The sequence below is a fragment of the Colias eurytheme genome, chromosome 12 (assembly GCF_061535395.1).
Source record: "Colias eurytheme isolate Ceu_HAF_F1 chromosome 12, ilColEury1 Martin Lab GWU primary, whole genome shotgun sequence".
Classification (NCBI taxonomy): domain Eukaryota; kingdom Metazoa; phylum Arthropoda; class Insecta; order Lepidoptera; family Pieridae; genus Colias; species Colias eurytheme.
This window is the reverse complement of record NC_142991.1, coordinates 2252136-2271111: the sequence shown is the minus strand read 5'-3', so window position 1 is coordinate 2271111 and position 18976 is coordinate 2252136. Positions and strand designations below refer to the sequence as shown.

Below are 18976 nucleotides of genomic sequence, written 5' to 3'. Positions count from 1 at the left end.
GTGGAAATGTACATTTTATATCATAAATCATTAAAAAGTCAGGTTCAATAGGATCTGAACTATAACTTTTTTAATTTATTAAATTCTTTACGTGGATTAGCATAATTAATTTAAAACATTAAAAAGTCGACTCAACTGGAGTGACTAGTTAGTACACCTACCTACAAATTAACTTCCGAAATCCTATTAAATATTAATATTATAAATGTGAGAGTTTGTAAGTATGGATGTATGGATGTTTGTTACTCTATCACGCAAAAACTACAGAACCGATTACAATGAATTTTAGCACACATATAGAGGGTAACTTGGATTAACACATAGGATAGGTTTTATCCCGGAAATCCCACGGGAACGGGAACTATGCGGGTTTATCTTTGAAAATGCGGGCGAAGCCGCGGGCGGAAAGCTAGTATTAAAATAAAATCCTACTAATACATATTATAAATGCGAAAGTTTGTGAGGATGTGTACCTATGTGTGTGTTTGTTACTCTTTCACGCAAATACTACTGAACCGATTACAATGAAATTAAGCACACATATAGAGGATAATTTGGATTAACACATAGAGTAAGTTTTATCCCGAAAATCCCACTAGAACGGGAACTATGCAGCTTTTCTTTGAAAACACGGGCGAAGCCGCGGGCGGAAAGCTAGTGTATCATATTCCTCGAACTTAGAACTTAAACAAATTTTTCTTAAATACATGTAATAATCTAAACATAATTAAGTATAGTCATAATATGTCGAAAGCTAACTAGTTTCTTGATATAGTTCACAAGTTGGTATTTAATTCGAAATTCACAATCTTATTTTTCGTGGGCGAGGTCTCTTACCTTGAAATTGAATTTACATATAAGAAAATGGCACGGTTAAATAAATTTACGTTCATTGTTTTTAAATATTTGCTTACAAATTAAAGATTCTATTATATAAATAAAAAACGCATTTCATAATAATTATATTTGAGTTAAATTCAACAAAAATCGTTTTAATTAATTTGCATAACTCTGTTTGTATTTAACGATAAAAATAATTATCTTATTGATGTTTAATAAGATGATAGAACGGTGCACACACGCCTGCTTATCAAGTGCACTCTATACAAATGAATGACAAACAGGTATACAACCTTCCACAAATAATAATAAAGAACCTGCTAAGGAATAACTCGGAATTGCGGCTTATATTGACCCTAAACAATATACACATAAAACTGAATTTAACGAGGTATCAAACGCACTAAACATATGTTACAGTAAAAAGAGAAATTAGGCGTTTAGAGAAAGTCCGAAGCGGCTTGCATTTTGCAATTTATTTGCATTCCTAGCAGAGTTGCGCAATCCACTCGCAGATCCGTTTAACTGCCCACGCTTACTTCATAAACGGCTTTGAAGTTAGACATTTTGTTTCTGAATATTCTATTTTACCAGTCTTGACTAGAATCACTTTGGTTTGACCTAAATGCGTTTGCCTTTTAAAATTAATCAGGTGTATAATTGAAATGGGAATACATAATTTATTTCTGCTCTATTATGAAACGAATATTGAAATTTAATTAGACCGTTAGGAATACATAAAGTGTTCGGCTAAGTAGCCTATTGCAGTAACTATTTAGTAACCTGTGCTATGGCTTTATATTACATCCATTATACCCCGTATTATCCAGTCTCTAAAGTCTAAACGCATTTTCTAACGAGCTATTTTCACTTTCTCGAAAACTTAAATACAACATGTACCTCCATCGAGTACAATGCACGCTAAAGAGCAGGCACGTGCTATGCATTCATCATTTTATCCATGCATGCCATTTACCAATGCATATTTGTACTGAAATAGTTCACCATACTAATGCACTCTTATACATTGCCAGTAAAAATATACATCTCTATGACTACATAGTATAAAAATAAAAAAAGCGTGGCTTTCCGCCGCCTCTGTGTGTGTGTGCTTAGATCTTTAAAATTACGCAACAGATTTTGATGGCTTTTTTAATAGATAGAGTGGTTCTGGAGGTTTTAGTATATATTTTGTAAAGTTTTCTACAAATCGGGCGAAGCCGCGTGGGGATAGCTAGTAAATGATATAAATAACAGCAGAATAACGGATAGACGTCACCTTCCTATCTCTCAGTTACTTGTTAATAACAATGATTTGACAAACAACGACGTAACATAGGAAACACAGCGCTAATATAAACTTTAATTCGCTAACAGTTAGTTGTAATGATACCTTGTAAAAAGCTAACAAGCCTTCCTAGTGGGAGGGTGCAATTATCCAGCTCCTTAGAGTTCTAAATTATGACGTTTCAACCAACGGTATTTCGCGTTCTTTGTAAAATGTCCGAGTACGAATTTGTACCGTAACACATTTTTTCAGGTGTAAAATGTATCGACATTATTGCATGGGTAACATTAGTCGTGTACATAAAACTAATAATACATGGCCTAAATTATTAATATTGAAATCTTTATAGGTAATCTGCTATGTACTGAGTTCGCCTTCTGTTTCAAATTTCACCTTTTCACTAAAGACTTTCAACTGCATTCCACTGCACATGTAGTAATGAAATATACATTCGGTAAATCTGCATTATACTATGAAAACAACCATAAGTATTATCGTTATAACTTATACGTGTACAGAATTTAAAATACTTACGAGACAACAACCTACTATTATATGAGTAGGTAGGTATAGATATTATTAGATAGGATAAAACTAGACACAAGTTACATGTAATTTATATAACCTTTGACTGTATATAACCTAGTAAATATTCTATCACTATAAAAAGTTTTATAAACCAAGACATAATGTTGTGCTCTAACAGAAATGTATCCAATAAAGTCTGTATATTAAAACATATATGATTTACATTACTAAACGCAAAATACTCTAAATTTTACATTTTAAAGTAGGTAGTATAAAATCTATGTAAATTTATAAGGTATCTATCTACAAATACACAAATCCGTATGGATATTCTATACATAACTATAGTATTCAACAAATTCTCTCAATACAAATGCATTGGTATGCAGTGCAGCCTTGTCGAAGCCTTGTCGCCATGTTGTGACGTCACGTAAGGTTGAATTCAACTGATAAGAAATGAACCGTGACGAGTGTATGATAAATAAACCTCTGATTGATCAATGATCTTGTAACGTTTGTAAATTATGACCGTAAATATTAAAAATAAAATATAATTGATTGAATAGGTACATGTGAAAATATATTACCTGTGTTTTGAATCAGTTGAATTAATTTTCTCATAAAGACAGGTATGTTTAGAGAACTACATTAACATAAAATTAACACCTAATCGTTTTTGTTTGAATATGTATATTCCTCCGATTTTTTTGAATATGTATTAAAAATACTTTTTTTGTTTCAGATCGTACGCGTGTGTTTTTATTATTTTAAACGTAAGTATTAATAATCTTCTTCAGACTTCTAGCAATATGCAAAATAATTATTAATTTGATTCAATGTAAAAAAGCTCAACCAACATTAACGAAAAAAATATGAATGCTAAATAATTATTGTTAACAAAACAATTGTATCAATTGTATTGAGTAATTACTCTAATACTATTGATTCAACAACGCACGCACACACACATACCTACTAAAAACGAATTCATAACAATATCATCACAATAAGGAGGACAATGGAGACAAATACCAGTAGGTAAAGTACCATCATAACAACATGACGTCATCGTTTTCCCTCCAAATAAAGACGTTGCTATTAATGAGAAGTCACTCCACGTTCCGTGCCCTCCCAATTAATGTAAAAACAATGAACTGGTTGAGGTCACGTCGTGAGGTTAGTCGATGAAAGTAAGATTGGCGTTCCCATCCCGACACTGACTTGGCCCAGTTTGTAATGCTCGAGCTTTCAGTACTGAGAGGTTAATATGCAAATAACGTTTTAATACAATTTGTTTCTTAATTATAAGTTTAGATGGAAAGACATAATCTTAAATGAGAACATATACGTATACATACTATATCTTCTTTCTTATATATAAAAATGAATCGCAAAATGTGTTGGTAAGCGCATAACTCGAGAACGGCTGAACCGATTTCGATAATTCTTTTTTTATTATATTCCTTGAAGTACGAGGATGGTTTTTATGTAGAGAAAACGTTAATATGTACCACGGGCGAAGCCGGGGCGGACCGCTAGTTATATATAAAAATGAATCGCAAAATGTGTTGGTAAGCGCATAACTCGAGAACGGCTGAACCGATTTCGATAATTCTTTTTTTAATTATATTCCTTGAAGTACGAGGATGGTTCTAATGTAGAGAAAACGTAAACATGTACCACGGGCGAAGCCGGGGCGGACCGCTAGTACTATATAAACGATATAAAGTATAAAGGATAACAGCTATGGTAATGAATAAATCAATGAAAAATGTAGTTAAGAAAATGGTTCTGCCAAATGTAAATAATAAGTACCTAATAACAAACACTTTCGGATGTGCTTAATCATAGGAGACAGAATAAGCAAAAATACTTCGAAAGAAAACACTATTTTATTACATTCGTACCAAAAAAACAGGCAATCAAAAAATCCAAAAGTGCTGGATTAAAAATCAAGTCAGTACCTAGAAAGGGTTATCGATACATGCTTTCTGCACACTAAAGACTCAATATAAAAAAGGACTTTAAAACTCAACATCAGTATAGAGAATAACGTTCTCTCATCAAAGTACACACAAACCTACTAATTTTCCTCACAAACAAGGCCAAAAAACACATTAGTATGATAAAAATGTTTACGCGTCCTGTTCAAGTAACATTCAACGTATGCAAAATGGATTAAACCAATTATATGACTTGTATAGAAGCCAATTAGTTTAAAGTATGCTGGAGTTTCCTTTAATTTGATACATTCTTTCGTTAAATTGATTATGACACGTATAGTACGAATAAATTTAAAACTTAATGTAATGACACAGTATTACCATTATTTCCTACACTAAGGAATCGCCTTTGATGTCGCGCGATGCCGCCGCCAGCGTAGGTAATGACGCTGCCACACGAAAATACGCTAGGGTTGCAACAAATGGGAAATAAAACAATTGTGATTATTAATATTATGATGAAATCTTTATTCATATGTACATTCAAAATAATTGCGATTATTAAATCTGATGTAATTATTTGTTCATAAATATATAATTACAGATATTGCACTGCTAAATATTATTTACGTGGACACTTTATTTTTGGATGTTCTTAATTGTATATTATAACATTTAACTAAGTAATGCATTCGCATTGGGATGTACAATCTGATTAGAAAATAATGAGGACAACATATATACATAGCTTTGATTTTAATTCAACAGATACAATTAATACAATCTTTCTGAAATATTGTTTCCTTCTGGGATTTCAATGTAGATTTACATCCGTAAACCGAACAGTTTGTGCGCGCCATAATAGAATATGTAAGTACCTATGTATAATAAAATTATTACACAAAAAATACGACTGCGACATCCTTTCGCGCTAGGTAAAGCAAACTAAGCGTGTTTGCTTTACGCGGCCCGCGTCGCCCGACCCCCGCCAGTTCCCCTCCGTTTCTCTGCACAAGTACATTCGTCGCACTACTGTAGGAAATAATGGTAATACTGTGGTAATGATGTCAATATATTGAAAAGACCGCCAAATTCTGAGGTTTTTGTGAGGTAAGGGCACAGGTCCTACGAGAATCGAGATCCTATAGGATGTCATAGTACCGTAACAGTTTCTTCTTAGAACCTTTTGCATGGGAATCTAACATAATTAACACAACCCATAAGCCGTATGCATAATAAATGTAACGGAAATCTGCTGTAATTGCCAGAACTAGACCAAATTTAAATGAGTCCAAAAAGAATCACCAGAATCTGAGGTTACAAACCTTAACAAAATACATTCTAATCGTGAACCACCTATTTTTGAAGTTCGTTGAGAAGTATCCAGTCAGAACGTTTTAGACTAACAATTACAAAACAATTCCATTACTGTCCGTTTATGGTTTCGTCTTGGCGCTGTTTTACATAATGCAAACACTCGTAGGTGTTAGATCTAGTTATGCAAACTGATTGATATTCATGAATATATTAGTCTGGTTTAGTTTTTACGGGACACGAGTCGACAGGTGATCTATGGTTTAATTATCTAATGCTGTTTAATAAGGAAATATTAATTAATTTTTTTCTTTCAAATGTACACGGACTTATTTTAATGCCAAGAATAGGGTAGGATATTCAATACCATAATTTTTATATGACTTCTAAAAGAGGCTTCTCGTTTTGGTTTTACTTTTTACGTTTCATCAGACCTCTATTATATGTATTGATTAATTTTTATTTATGGAAATTCTCCGGTGAGTAAATCTCCCCGTCAAAAAAATTCAAATCAGAATAATAGGTACATTTTAATCACAGATCACAGAAACTAAAGGATTTTAATGCATCAGAGAGCACATAATATCTATCTATACTAATATTATAAAGAGGAAAGGTTTGTAATTACAAACCTTTCATTACATAATTATGTATGTATGGTTTTCACGCATAAACTACTAAACCGATTACAATGAAATTTAGCACACATATAAAGGATTAACACATAGGATAGGTTTTAACTTTTAACCCAGAAATCCCACGGGAATGGGAACTATGCGGGTTTTCCTTTGAAAACGCGGGCGAAGCCGCGGGCGGAAATCTAGTACTTTATTAAGTAGTGTCTCAGCGTAAAACGACGAATTATATAATTTTTCACTACGGAGAAAATTGTACAAAGATATGTGTAAAAACCTTAGGTAAAAACATACAGGAAAGATGATATAAATGTCACATAACACACTCGGTAACTACCTCTATATACTTGTGTAATTAAACGTGCGTAACCACTCTCTCCCATATTATGTCTAACGACTAGTGTATGCCCTCGACTTTAGTGCAGGTCCACACTGCGAGCCTAGCGCGGTTGCGACGGCGGGCGCGAAATATCAAACGTATGAAACGCGCCTTTGCGTCCACATTGAAATGACTATGGCGGAAGCCTAGTGCGACGGTAATGAGCGAGCCAGCGCGCGTAGTTTTCAAATTCTCCTATCCGCGCGTTCTGGCCACACTACGGGCCTAGTCAGCAAGCGACCCAATGCGCGGACGGCGGGGGTATCAAACCAGTTCGGTCTTGTCGCTCGAATTCTTATATTATATCCTTTATTGTTTTTCGTAAAATAGCGGTAAATACTTAATTGTTGAAGTGATACTTAATTGTTGAAGTGAAACTTCTTTATTTATAAGTGCGATTCAATCTAAAACACTTATATACACCACAGTAATTTTGTAGGGTATAATCTCAATTCTTCATATAAGATTCACCCGTTATTCCTCTGTTTTATTTATTTCGTGTACAACTTCTATAATGATCTCATCTCAAAATCGGACTGTCCAGTAAAAATAGCAAATCGTCCAAAGTTTGCAACACCCGAAAAACGTCGAACCGCTACTTGAGCTCGCGCGTCGGTGTGGCCACCGCGAGCGCCCGCTCGTCGCGCCCGCCTAGGCCGCCGCCACCGCGCATTCAGTGTGGACGCACACTTACAGGTTTTTATAAGTTTTCCTCGATACATAATAGGCATAAAATTTCTATAAGGAGGAATTTTCATAATTGAATCAGTCACATAGATAATTTCAACTCTTCAATATCGTACCTTACAATAATGTTGATTCCTAATTGTATTAGAGTAATAGGTAGGTACCACAGATTAGTAAATACATTATAGTTATGGCAATACTTAAATTGTTCCTTAATTTGCTTCGTCTGGTTACAATAATTTAATCTATAGAGACACAAAGAAAGACAATTTTTAATCAAATATGTATGTAGTTACCTATATAAAAAACAAAAATATGAACAATATTATATTATGTTCTTACTGGCAATAATCACAATCTATTATGAATCTCCATGACCTTATACAGCATAATAACATCTAAAGATAAATTTAATTGAAAATCAAGAGAAAGTGACTCCCAAGAATGATCATGTTTTTGCACTGGGATAACTTTTACTGTGATCATTTACTTTCTACATTCATTACATTTGTTAATACACTAGCTTCAAAACGTGGCTTCGCTTGCGTAATATCTGGAGAAAAAGAAGCTTTTTTGCTAACAGAGGCTATATAATTATATTCTACCTATTTATGCCAAATTGGTACCTATGTAGATTTGATCAGCCGTTTCGAAGATTGTTTGGAGATTTTAGAGAGAGCTTTTAACTACATTTTTCTGAATTTTTTAAATTATTTTCGCAATTTTCCTAGAACCCGTAAAAAATTGTGAAAAAATATGAATGAATTCGAAAAAATCGCTCTCAAATTGCTACGTTTTAAGAAAAATTGTTTTATTTTTATACATTTTAATATAAATTAGAGGTCATACGTATAACGTAAACAATTACTTAGGCATTAGGTACACAATCGATACATAAAAATCTGTACAGTATTGGATAGTGAAAGTGATCGCGTTGCAAGCTTCGGACCGGTTGTTACGTAGCCGTGTGACAATAGTGCTGAGTACACACGGAGCTAAATCAAAAAATTAACTTGAAAAACTGCTTAAAATTGAACACTGAAACGTAAAAAGGTAAAAAACTCAAACAAATAGTTTAATTTAACAGCCTTTTAAATTTTTTAAAATACCGCATTTATTGAGAATATAGATAATTTTACTAGGTTAATTTCGTAATTTCAATTTTGGACCATATTATAAAACGTTTCCGTAGTATTAAAATCCAAATATACCCACTTTCACTTTAACAATTAGCTTCAAGGATGGAAATATCCAGGAAAATCTCATACATAAATGAAGTTTTGTTTAGTTATGAAAATAATAAATATGGATAGCTAAATAAAAAATATTATTAACGGGCTCTGTGTGGCCACACCAGAACAAAAACTGCAATTCTCGATATCCAACAATCTAAAGTGCGGGGACACTGTTAAATATTTCTGAGGGCTGCATTCTCCAAATATAATTTGAAATATTTATACATTATATTATAATCAAATATTTAAAATATGTGTCTAATTTTGAATCGTAAGATACCAGGTAATCAATTTTTTATTGAACATTTTTGTCTGATTATTAAATGATCAAATTAATAATTATAATTATACACTTTCATTTAATTACAAACAATTTAGCGACACATTAACTTAATCAATGCCATAAAAAATATTTATAACTTATATAATGAACAACCCTTTAAAAACACAGAAATATCAAGGACAAAAACTAAACATACACTCAGACATACATACAAACCTTTGAACGTATTTTGACGTAACAAATAACGAGGCACAATACGTGTTTCAATACGACAGCTCGAATGATGCGTGTAATTTGTCTGTTTGTATTTGCGTAACCTCTAAGCTTTTGGAATAGAAACTTGACGTTGGTTATTGCTTAATTATGTTGTAGTTTATATTTGTAAATACTTTGAAAATTTACTGGTCTAGATATATACTTGGCGATAAAATTAAAATTAAAGCCGAAATTGGCTGCCAAGTGCCAATCCTCTCCGCCCACACACACAGACAAACAAATAAATGACACATGCCTAAAGAACGCACACAAGCATAATATAAGACTTGTCCTGAATTTAACCTTGCAATGTTTCCAAAAACGTCGGAAGGTTCTGTATTCGTATTTTTTTACGCCATAAACATTATGTGAACTGCACGAGTAAATATTAAAAGGAACCGATTCGAATTTATATCAATAAAGATAATCCTGTATTTGAAATCCCAAGATTTTTTTATAACCACTTATTAACCTTTAAACGTATTTAGAGCTCAATATCTCATCCGGGATATAGTTAATTGGCAGAATAACATTTATTCTGTTATTTTAGCATTCAATTCCTAAAATCGAACTATCGATTTTAACTAAAACTTCCTTGAACGAATCGATTAATCATATTTGACACAGTAACCGCGTCTTAAATTTCTTAGTAATCGATATTTAAAAATAAATTCTATTCACGACTATGTAAATTATTGATTCTGTGAATCTTAGTTTTGTTTTTATTTCTATAAAAACGATTACAAAAAGCAAACCATTAGCTTATTACTAATACAGTGTTATTACTTTGGATTATAAGATGCTGTAAAGGTTACATTTTTACTCTAGCAGTAATTCTTAGATTAATAATAAGGCCATAAGTGTTATAAAATATGTCAATTGTCAACACACTTATTAATTGCTTATTAATGTACAAGTATTTTTCTCTCTCTCACTACACTATGTATTAATCATATTTCCATACCTTTGTCCGTAGTTAATTTTTTTTTTTTAATTTTACAAACATATTCTTTGTTAATGAACGCATAGAAGTTAAATATTTTTTTAAATATCTAACAGCTGACGTTGTCAGCTATTTTAATACTGAGTTATGTCAAGTGGACTGGAGACGTCATTCATGAGACCTTCTGAGAAACACATGGGTTCAGTAACTAAATGTTATGAATGTATTAAAAATAATTACTTGATTATTTATATTGTTCGTTTAATCAAATTCTTATGATCTAAGTTATTATGCAAAATTGCAAAAAATATATATTTTCTTATTCATTGTGCATTGCTATTGTTCACTTTCTTTTAAAATACTTTTATTTTTCTTATCATATCTTAAAAAAATATTTACATATTTTGATACGTATACCTACTTGATTATGACTGCTTAGTGAAAGCTCTATTCTAGACGCGATAAAGCTCCCAGATAAAACTTTAGGGTATGTTTGTACCAAAAGTCTGGTTATACATATCTTTAGTTTATGTGATCTGTGTAGGTACATGTCACTAACAAATCATAATGAAAGAGAATATTCAAAAGGTATTTTCCATCGCACTACATATAAAACATATTTATCCTCCAGATAACCCTTGCAAACAAAGTTTAGCTTTTAAAAAGGTGCAAAAAATCCATACTTGAGTTAATTAATTTTTTGCTGTCGGTACGTTGTTAAAAGACATTCATAGTTGTGTTCATAACGAAGGTAAAATATCTTCATATTTATGCTTTACTGCGAACTTTAACACTTGTTGTAAAGATAATTGTATGAATTAAAATAGCGCAAATATAATGTGCTAATAAGTTGTTTAACTAGTTTTCATATTGTGAAAAAGTAGAAAGTTTTTTACGATTTCAAGGTAGAAAGCTGAGAATTTTCAGTCCAATTCGAGGTTATTTGTTAATTATATAGTTTTGTCATTTAATAATTCTTACATTATATGTATGTATAAGATTATGTTTGTTCAAGATTCTAAACGAACTATGCACATGTAACCTACCCATTTATTACCTTATTATCAGCAAAATGTATAGACATATGAATCAACCTATGCCTATTATTCAAAACAGATTAGCTACACTAAAGTTAAACACCATTTTTATATACCTAAATATATATAAAATAGGTAATACCATTAGTTTGTCCGTTATTCGAACCAACGTCAAGGAAACACGCTAATTGGAAAAGAGGCAATCAGTTGAAACCCCGCTAAATATAAACTGATTTACCTTCACACCTCGTATATCAAACGGAATGACCCCAAAGGTTTATCTTACGTTTCCGTATAACGTTTAGCGAATTTCAAATGGACAGTTGGAGAATTCTGTGACAAGATGGGAAAGAACGTTTTTCGATTGTGTTTGGCACGCCATACTGACCAAACAGCGGGATGGATTTTGACTTATGACTATGAGGTGTCGTTGTAAGCAACAGTTTTTCATCAGAATTGTGGTAGTGAAATACCTAGCTAGGCTACATAAATTAGCAGTCGGGATTTTACGTTTGTGATTGAGTTTCTACATCTCTGCTGTTTCATTGAGTTTCTACATCTCTGCTGTTTCACTTATTTTTGTTTTGAGTTTCAGTCTACTTGTCCGTCTTTACCGAATTTCGTATGGGTTTATTTTTATTAGGTTTTATTTCGAGGTCAAGAATGTTAAGTTGGGTAATTATAGAGCGCAATTCTACAGCATCTTTACTTTCGTTTTTTTTTTTATTAAAAAAAGACGTGTGGCACTCGGGGACTGCCGCGGTAAAGCTATTGCATGCTTTGCCTTCAAGCTACACCTCCGCGCCCGTCGGAGTGGGGAGCGTGAGGTTTTTCGTTACTAAATTTCCGGATTCGGTCCCCGCGCTAAAAGCCCGCGATAGAAGCTATGCAATAGCTTAAAAAATTGGGAACTTAAAAGCTCAAACGCGTAATAGCATGCAACTAATCTATTTTGGCATATAATTACAGTCTTATCAGTGAATGGAAGTTTGCAACGAAATTTTGTAATATTTATTCTAAAGAAAAATAAAAGCAATAGGTAGACTTTAATCAAACAACATAGCTATCTATATTATCTTATAATAAAAAAACACCGATGATTCTCAACTATCAATCTATCGCGCACTTTTTCTATTAGCACAAATAGATAACATCTAATGTTAAAGATCATTTAGTTTGTTTGTTCGAGCATTGATCGTCTGTCATCACTGACAGACTAGCTTTCACTGTGACTAGTTATATACTGCGACTTTGTTTCATTTGTTTATTATTTATTTAGTTCCAAAAATAAATGTTGTGTTCCAATAAGAAGTGACTTTTGCTATTGATAAAATTAATCTTAAAAAAAATTTGTTAGTGATTATTCTGATAACGTGACGATGCTTTGATGATATTGTCTTTTTCATTTGATAACTACTTATTTATTATAAAAATCCCTATCACTATAAATTTAGAATTAGAGTAGATTACAAAAATGAGACGTAAATGCTATTTTTAATAGAATGCCAATAATATTAATCATATTTGATATTAGGTACCTATCTATCAAATTCGTAAAATCACACCACATGTAATAAACCGAAAAGTACGAAGTTACTCCTAAATTAGGTATGTACATAAGGTACCTACAATTTATTACATCTATCTAGCTAAGAGCAACTAAAACAACAATAATATTACCCACTGTCTACGGGCTATCTTTTACTAAGATGGACCAAGACTGATCAAATAACACGTGATTTTTTAAATCTCAAGAATTTGTAACTCTATACATACACTGGTCGTAAAATATTGTTCAAATAAACAAAACTACCGCATTTCCTCTGAACCTGTTAATTTAATTATACTAAGTCTTCCTCTTTTTGTATATTTAAATACCGGATACCTTTATTAAAATAACTGTGCGTCGGATTTTGAATAACAATCTTGTGTCGGTTTGTTTTGGTAACATTGTTTTTATGATTTTTTTCCTTAGATTCTAAAGCAAATACCTATTAAGGCAAATATAGACTCGTCATAATGTGTAACCACAGAATACTAAATGGTTATACATACCTACTTTTGAAGTGAAAATTCTTTAGGCGCGTTGAGAGTAAAATTTCAAGGTCGCGTCATGGCAATACAGTCACGTCATGGAGTAAGGCGACGATTTTTATATCTTGCCGAAGAAGTTTCATTTCTGACACGTGTGCTCGGTACCTACACACGCTTTTTTTAATTGATTTTATAAATTTATAAGAGAGAATTTATATTTTGTGTACATTTCTATAATTACAGTTAGAGAACCTATATCTTATAATTGCAGTTAGAGTGCCTTGTATGAACATATTACTTAGAGTTTCAACTTACATAGGTACAACTTACAAGCTTGTGTAAAATTAAACATAATAAAGATTTAATCTTTTTAACGTAGGCGCCACATAACAGAGGCTTACTAACACAGCTTACAGGACTCATACTTTAACCGAATTTTAATAAAGGAGGTTATCCAACATTATTTTTAGAAAAATCCACATTTATTTATTTGAAACAAAATCTTAAATATAACGGACAAATGGTTATAATGAATGGATAAATTCTTTCATTTTCCTATTTATTCTGGAGTTTTATAAATAGTTCAAAAAAACTCGAAATCATATGAACACACGGAATGTATGTAATATGTATGTATGTCGCAGTTAAATGATTTTAAAGCCGCGGTTTTATTTAAAGCCAAATTAACCACCTGCATGATATTCAGCCGGATATCGTTTAATTTAACAAACGGTGCGTTAGTAACAATTTTTTTAACTGCGGTATCGCTTAAGAAAATACAATTAGAGGGCGTCATTACAACATCTAAACCATTGTCCTATCCATCCACAACCGTACAAACTTCTAAAAAAGTTAACCTAAATTAAAACCTCCGTTAAGCTCATCCTGGGAACGTTTATTCTCAAGTTTATCAGCGATCTCTCAGCGCCATCACGATTCTACGCGCAGATCAGCACACGTCGTCTAAACGACACTACTATGATGATCTCATTGCGTTTTTGCACGATCCACTGCGCACGCGCATGTTGACAAACGACTTATCTAACCTGAAACAAACAAGCTGAAATAAGCCCTATAGCAAAGAAAATAAGGTTCACATTTCATTAGCGGTAACGTTGATGACAAAAATATAGTTGGAACACCGTAAGCGCCATATTGTGTCGAAGTCAATTAAACGTAAAGTTTTGAATGAAAAGGTAATTTTTTTGTTGCTTGATCATGTCTTAGATACATTTATTAAAACCTGTTAGGGTAAGAATAACGCGAAAGCGGCTTTTAAGGAAAACTTTGGGCACGGTTTCTTACTTTAATTGCGATGTTTTATTCAAAGATAAAGAATATATATTTATTAAATAAATTTTTGTTTCCCTTGACCTTGTAGCTTGATACCAAATAAGACATGTTTTGGTAGAGAGGCTTTTTTATCGTTTGTTTATTGTACCTACCTACTTATTTTTAGGAAAATTTTGCAATAGTTCTCTTAGCAATGTGTTAGATTGTTTATCTACTTATTAGTCTCCGATAAAACATTTTAAAACCGTAAACCCACCACTAAATATACCAATTCCGTAACTTGCAATAATTACAAAGTGTCAACCAGCATAACAAGTACGGGATGACCGTATCAGCAGCCAGCTGTCACACGAAGAGGGGTCCACGTAAATGGTCAACGTATCGACCTATCGACAGTGTCATCTTTCTTTGTTAGCTATTGCTTGGTAGTGGTGAATGTTAAGGGAAGTAGCGAGATATTTGTATCAAGCTGTCCGTCATATTATATTGGAGTTATAAAAGTAAAATTATGTGGAAGTGCTGAGCCACATGCAAATAGACCGAGCTAATTCACGAGGCTGTTCACTCTGTGGAGACCCGCCCATTCTCGTATTTTTGCGAAAATACACATGACGATAATTAAGTGGCAAAATGCCTCTTGCCCAATTTTTTTATATACTTAAATTAAAATGTTTATTCATATCATCAAAATGATATGACACCAATAATTAACTTATTCTTATCTATATGTATCAAATTAATAAAATATAAAGATAAAAATAATTTGGAAAATCCAAAAGTGCACGCCTCATAATTTTTTTTAAATACTTAATTATTATTTTTGTTTATTTAATAACAATTAAACCACATCGAATCAGACCCTGAAAAATGAAAGGGTTCTATTCCTGAGTAGGGCATGAATATCGGAATCTCGGAATCTCGCAATATCGGAATCTCGGAATGAAAATTACGATATTACAATTCCGATACTGAGTGATCCAATATCGTTATATCGGAATTAAGATTTTTTTTATTCAGTGCTAAATCATTAAGTTGAGGTTAAAACTTGCGGCAATTTAAATAATTAGGCAGATTTAAAAAAAGAAATAGGTATAGTGGTGATTGAAATGACGCATTTCAGTATGCCTTTCTCACTCTTTCACAGCGTATAACTCACTTGCTTATTCGCTCGCACAGAGAAACAAAGCGTCTTACCTGCTGTGTGCATCAGTCACTTTCATGAACTGTAAAGAGGTAAACACCTCTTAACTCTGTGTGTGTTTTCTGGCGACCTTGTCAAAGGCCTATGAGAAATCGGTATAAATTGCGTCGACTTGGTAACCCTAATCAACTGCCTCAATTAGGTAACTTACATATGAGATAAGATTTGTATTTGTGGACTTTTTAGCCACGAAACCATGTTGGAATTCAGAAAGAAGACTATAGAGATGCTTGTAGAGTACATCATAAACCATTGATTTAAAAACCTTTGACAAGGTAGAAAGAATGGAGATTGGGCGATAATTTGAAATGAGCTCACGATTGCCACTCTTAAAAATGGGAACAATTCGAGCTTGTTTTCAAACTGATGGAAACAAACCATTATTTAAGGAAGTATTAAAAATTAGTGACAGGGGAACAGACAGCACAACGGGAAAGAAATATGGGCGGGACATTGTCTGGACATGGCCCTTTGATCGGTTCCAGGGCCAGTAGTGCTATTTTAATTGTATGATATTGAGAATGTACTGAGCACAGAAGTTACTTTGGATGCATTATAGGTAAAGCCATATATTTGTAGTCCATGTGTTGTGTAGGTTTTAAGACAGAGAAGAAATACTTGCCAAATAGGTCACTTATATCTTTTGGGTTATTACTAGGTAACACTACCTTTTAGTGTTGTTGTAGTTAAATTTGTATTTTAGCAGTAAAACAACTAGTCGTGTAATAAATCAAACAGTTATATAGGTAGGGTCAACCGGGGCAAATGCAACTAAAAAATAACAAGTTTCAAGTTTGATCGGTTGCAGTTATCTCCTTTTATATTTGGTCATTTATTTGACCCATTTAGTGATTTTTGTATTTATTCAAGATTATTTTCAACCAATCAAGCAATACAGTAGTCTTATAAATAACTGGTAGTGAGAATATTTCCTAAAATTGGTAGAAAAAGTTACATTAACCCCTAGTCGGGGGTAAATGCAACTAACTGCCATAGCTCTTCTTCTATTTCATATAAAACAACGAATATAGAATATATTTATGAGATTTCATGTTATTCATAGGATTTTGAACTGGATTACCGTGTAGCAAGGACGAGTTTTCAGGAAAAATCTTATTTTTATGATTGTGGGGCAAATGCAACTATTTGTTAGAGAATTAGTGTGGGGAATGCAAAAAACTTATTCATCGATATATTTTTATTATTCTATATATATATACAATAACGTTATCTATACAATAACGTTCAATTTAAATGTACCTACTTTGATTTACCACTTTAAATCGCAACAAAAAAAAATAACAGTGTACTAGTTACCTACTAAGTCAATTTTAGTTTTTGGTCAGAACAAATAATATTCTTTATGTTAAATATTGTTAAAAACGTAAACCAAACAAAATACGTTTATTAGTTAATCAACCGTTTACTAAAAATTACTTGAACAATCACAGAACTATCCTACCTATCGTTTTTAGTTACTTATATTCTTTAACCACGCTTTATCTAATTTGAATTTTACTTATGAACCCGTCTCTGGGTATAATATCGAAGAAATAATCGATGTTTCTTCATTAATTAATCATAAAGAAAGTATATTTTGACTACCAAGAAGGATACATAATAAAAATATCGACACTGTCACATCACTAGTGTTTTTAGTTTCATACAAAAATATAAGGGGCTATTGTAACTAACCTCACAGTTGCAATAACCCCACAGTGAAATTTTCATGAGGCAATTGTAACTGCATCAATAACACAAAATAGAGTCAACTAACGCACTAAAAATATAAATGAAATAAGCTTAACGGCTTGTGATAATCGTGTCCAATCAAAAACACCTGCAAAAAATCACTCCTAAACAATTTTTTTGTCTGCAAAACTCGACACCTGTTTTTACGCACACCAACTTCAAAATAGCGGTTTGACACAATGGCCTATCAATCAAATAGTTTTCATCGTAGGGGCACCATCTAGTACTTGTAAGATTTATTAGTCGTTGAGTTATTGAATCATAGGTGGCGATTTATTACAACAACTCTAATAAATTAGTTATGATAACTAGTTGCCATAGCCCCATAGTTGCATTTGCCCCGGTTGACCCTATAAGTTTTTATATTTTTGAAATTGTATTGCTTAAAACATGTTTATTTTGAGTCAGTTAAATTAAGTTGTTTAGCAGTAAAATAACTATTTTCATACCAAATAAAAGATTATATGATTATAATAGGTTTTTAATTAATAAAAACCACCTTTTTAACATATATGTCCAATTCCGATATCAATATCGGAATTCCGATATTGAGCTCAATATCGGAAATCAATATCGGAATTCAAAACTATTCCGATATTACATGCCCTATTCCTGAGCATACTCAAGCGTAAGAGAAAAAAAAAGACTCGATTAGTAAAGTATTTCGGTCGCTATCGTGTTAACAAGAAAAAGGATCCGCACATACAGACACACGGACGTCCAAGACAGAACTTTTTTAAACTGTTTTTTAACTAGTTTAAATAACAAAAATGACATCAAAAATATCATGAACGTTAAAAATAGTGTTTTTTCTTAATATGTGTGTGTATGTATTATCTTACAAGTGCAATGTATGATACATAAAGACATTTTAAGTTTGAAAAATCAGATGTTTTGCGCGAAGTGACAGTAGTACCCACCTCAACGCTTCGCTTATGAGGCGTGCAATAATAAAATCACTTCACTACCTATCACTTATACAAATCGTAATAAATACAAAATATACTGTGTAGTAACATTATTGTAGATTTTAAAAAGCTTTTCAGAACATAATTCCATTAAATTAATGTGATTATTTTTCCGACCCAAATATCGACCAATAGAATTGCACCATTCGACGTCACGTGGTACAACCTACATGGTATTATTGTGGTATTATACTGATAATTTTTTGAAAATTTTCTCTGGTCGTTGACGTCAAACTGACAGGTTCAATTCAATTGTGAAATTATTGGCCGACATTTGGGACGGAAAAATAATTTCCCGAATACCACACGAGCTTCAAAATTATCTGGCATTTCCCTCAAGGATCCCTGCAAACAAATAAAG

At 32.4% G+C, this 18976-nt stretch overlaps 1 protein-coding gene across 2 annotated transcripts in view; it reads left to right on the top strand.

The window, feature by feature from the left end:
* LOC149903829 (uncharacterized) overlaps positions 1 to 18976 on the top strand; it is an 84612-nt gene that overhangs the window by 31469 nt on the left and 34167 nt on the right. The window contains exon 2 of one of the 2 annotated variants that reach the window (XM_090107744.1): positions 3399 to 3429. The exons of the other annotated variant lie outside the window; for it this stretch is intronic. The gene's annotated coding sequence lies outside the window, so the exon portion shown is untranslated. The remainder of the gene's footprint in view (positions 1 to 3398; positions 3430 to 18976) is intronic. 2 annotated transcript variants of the gene reach the window in all.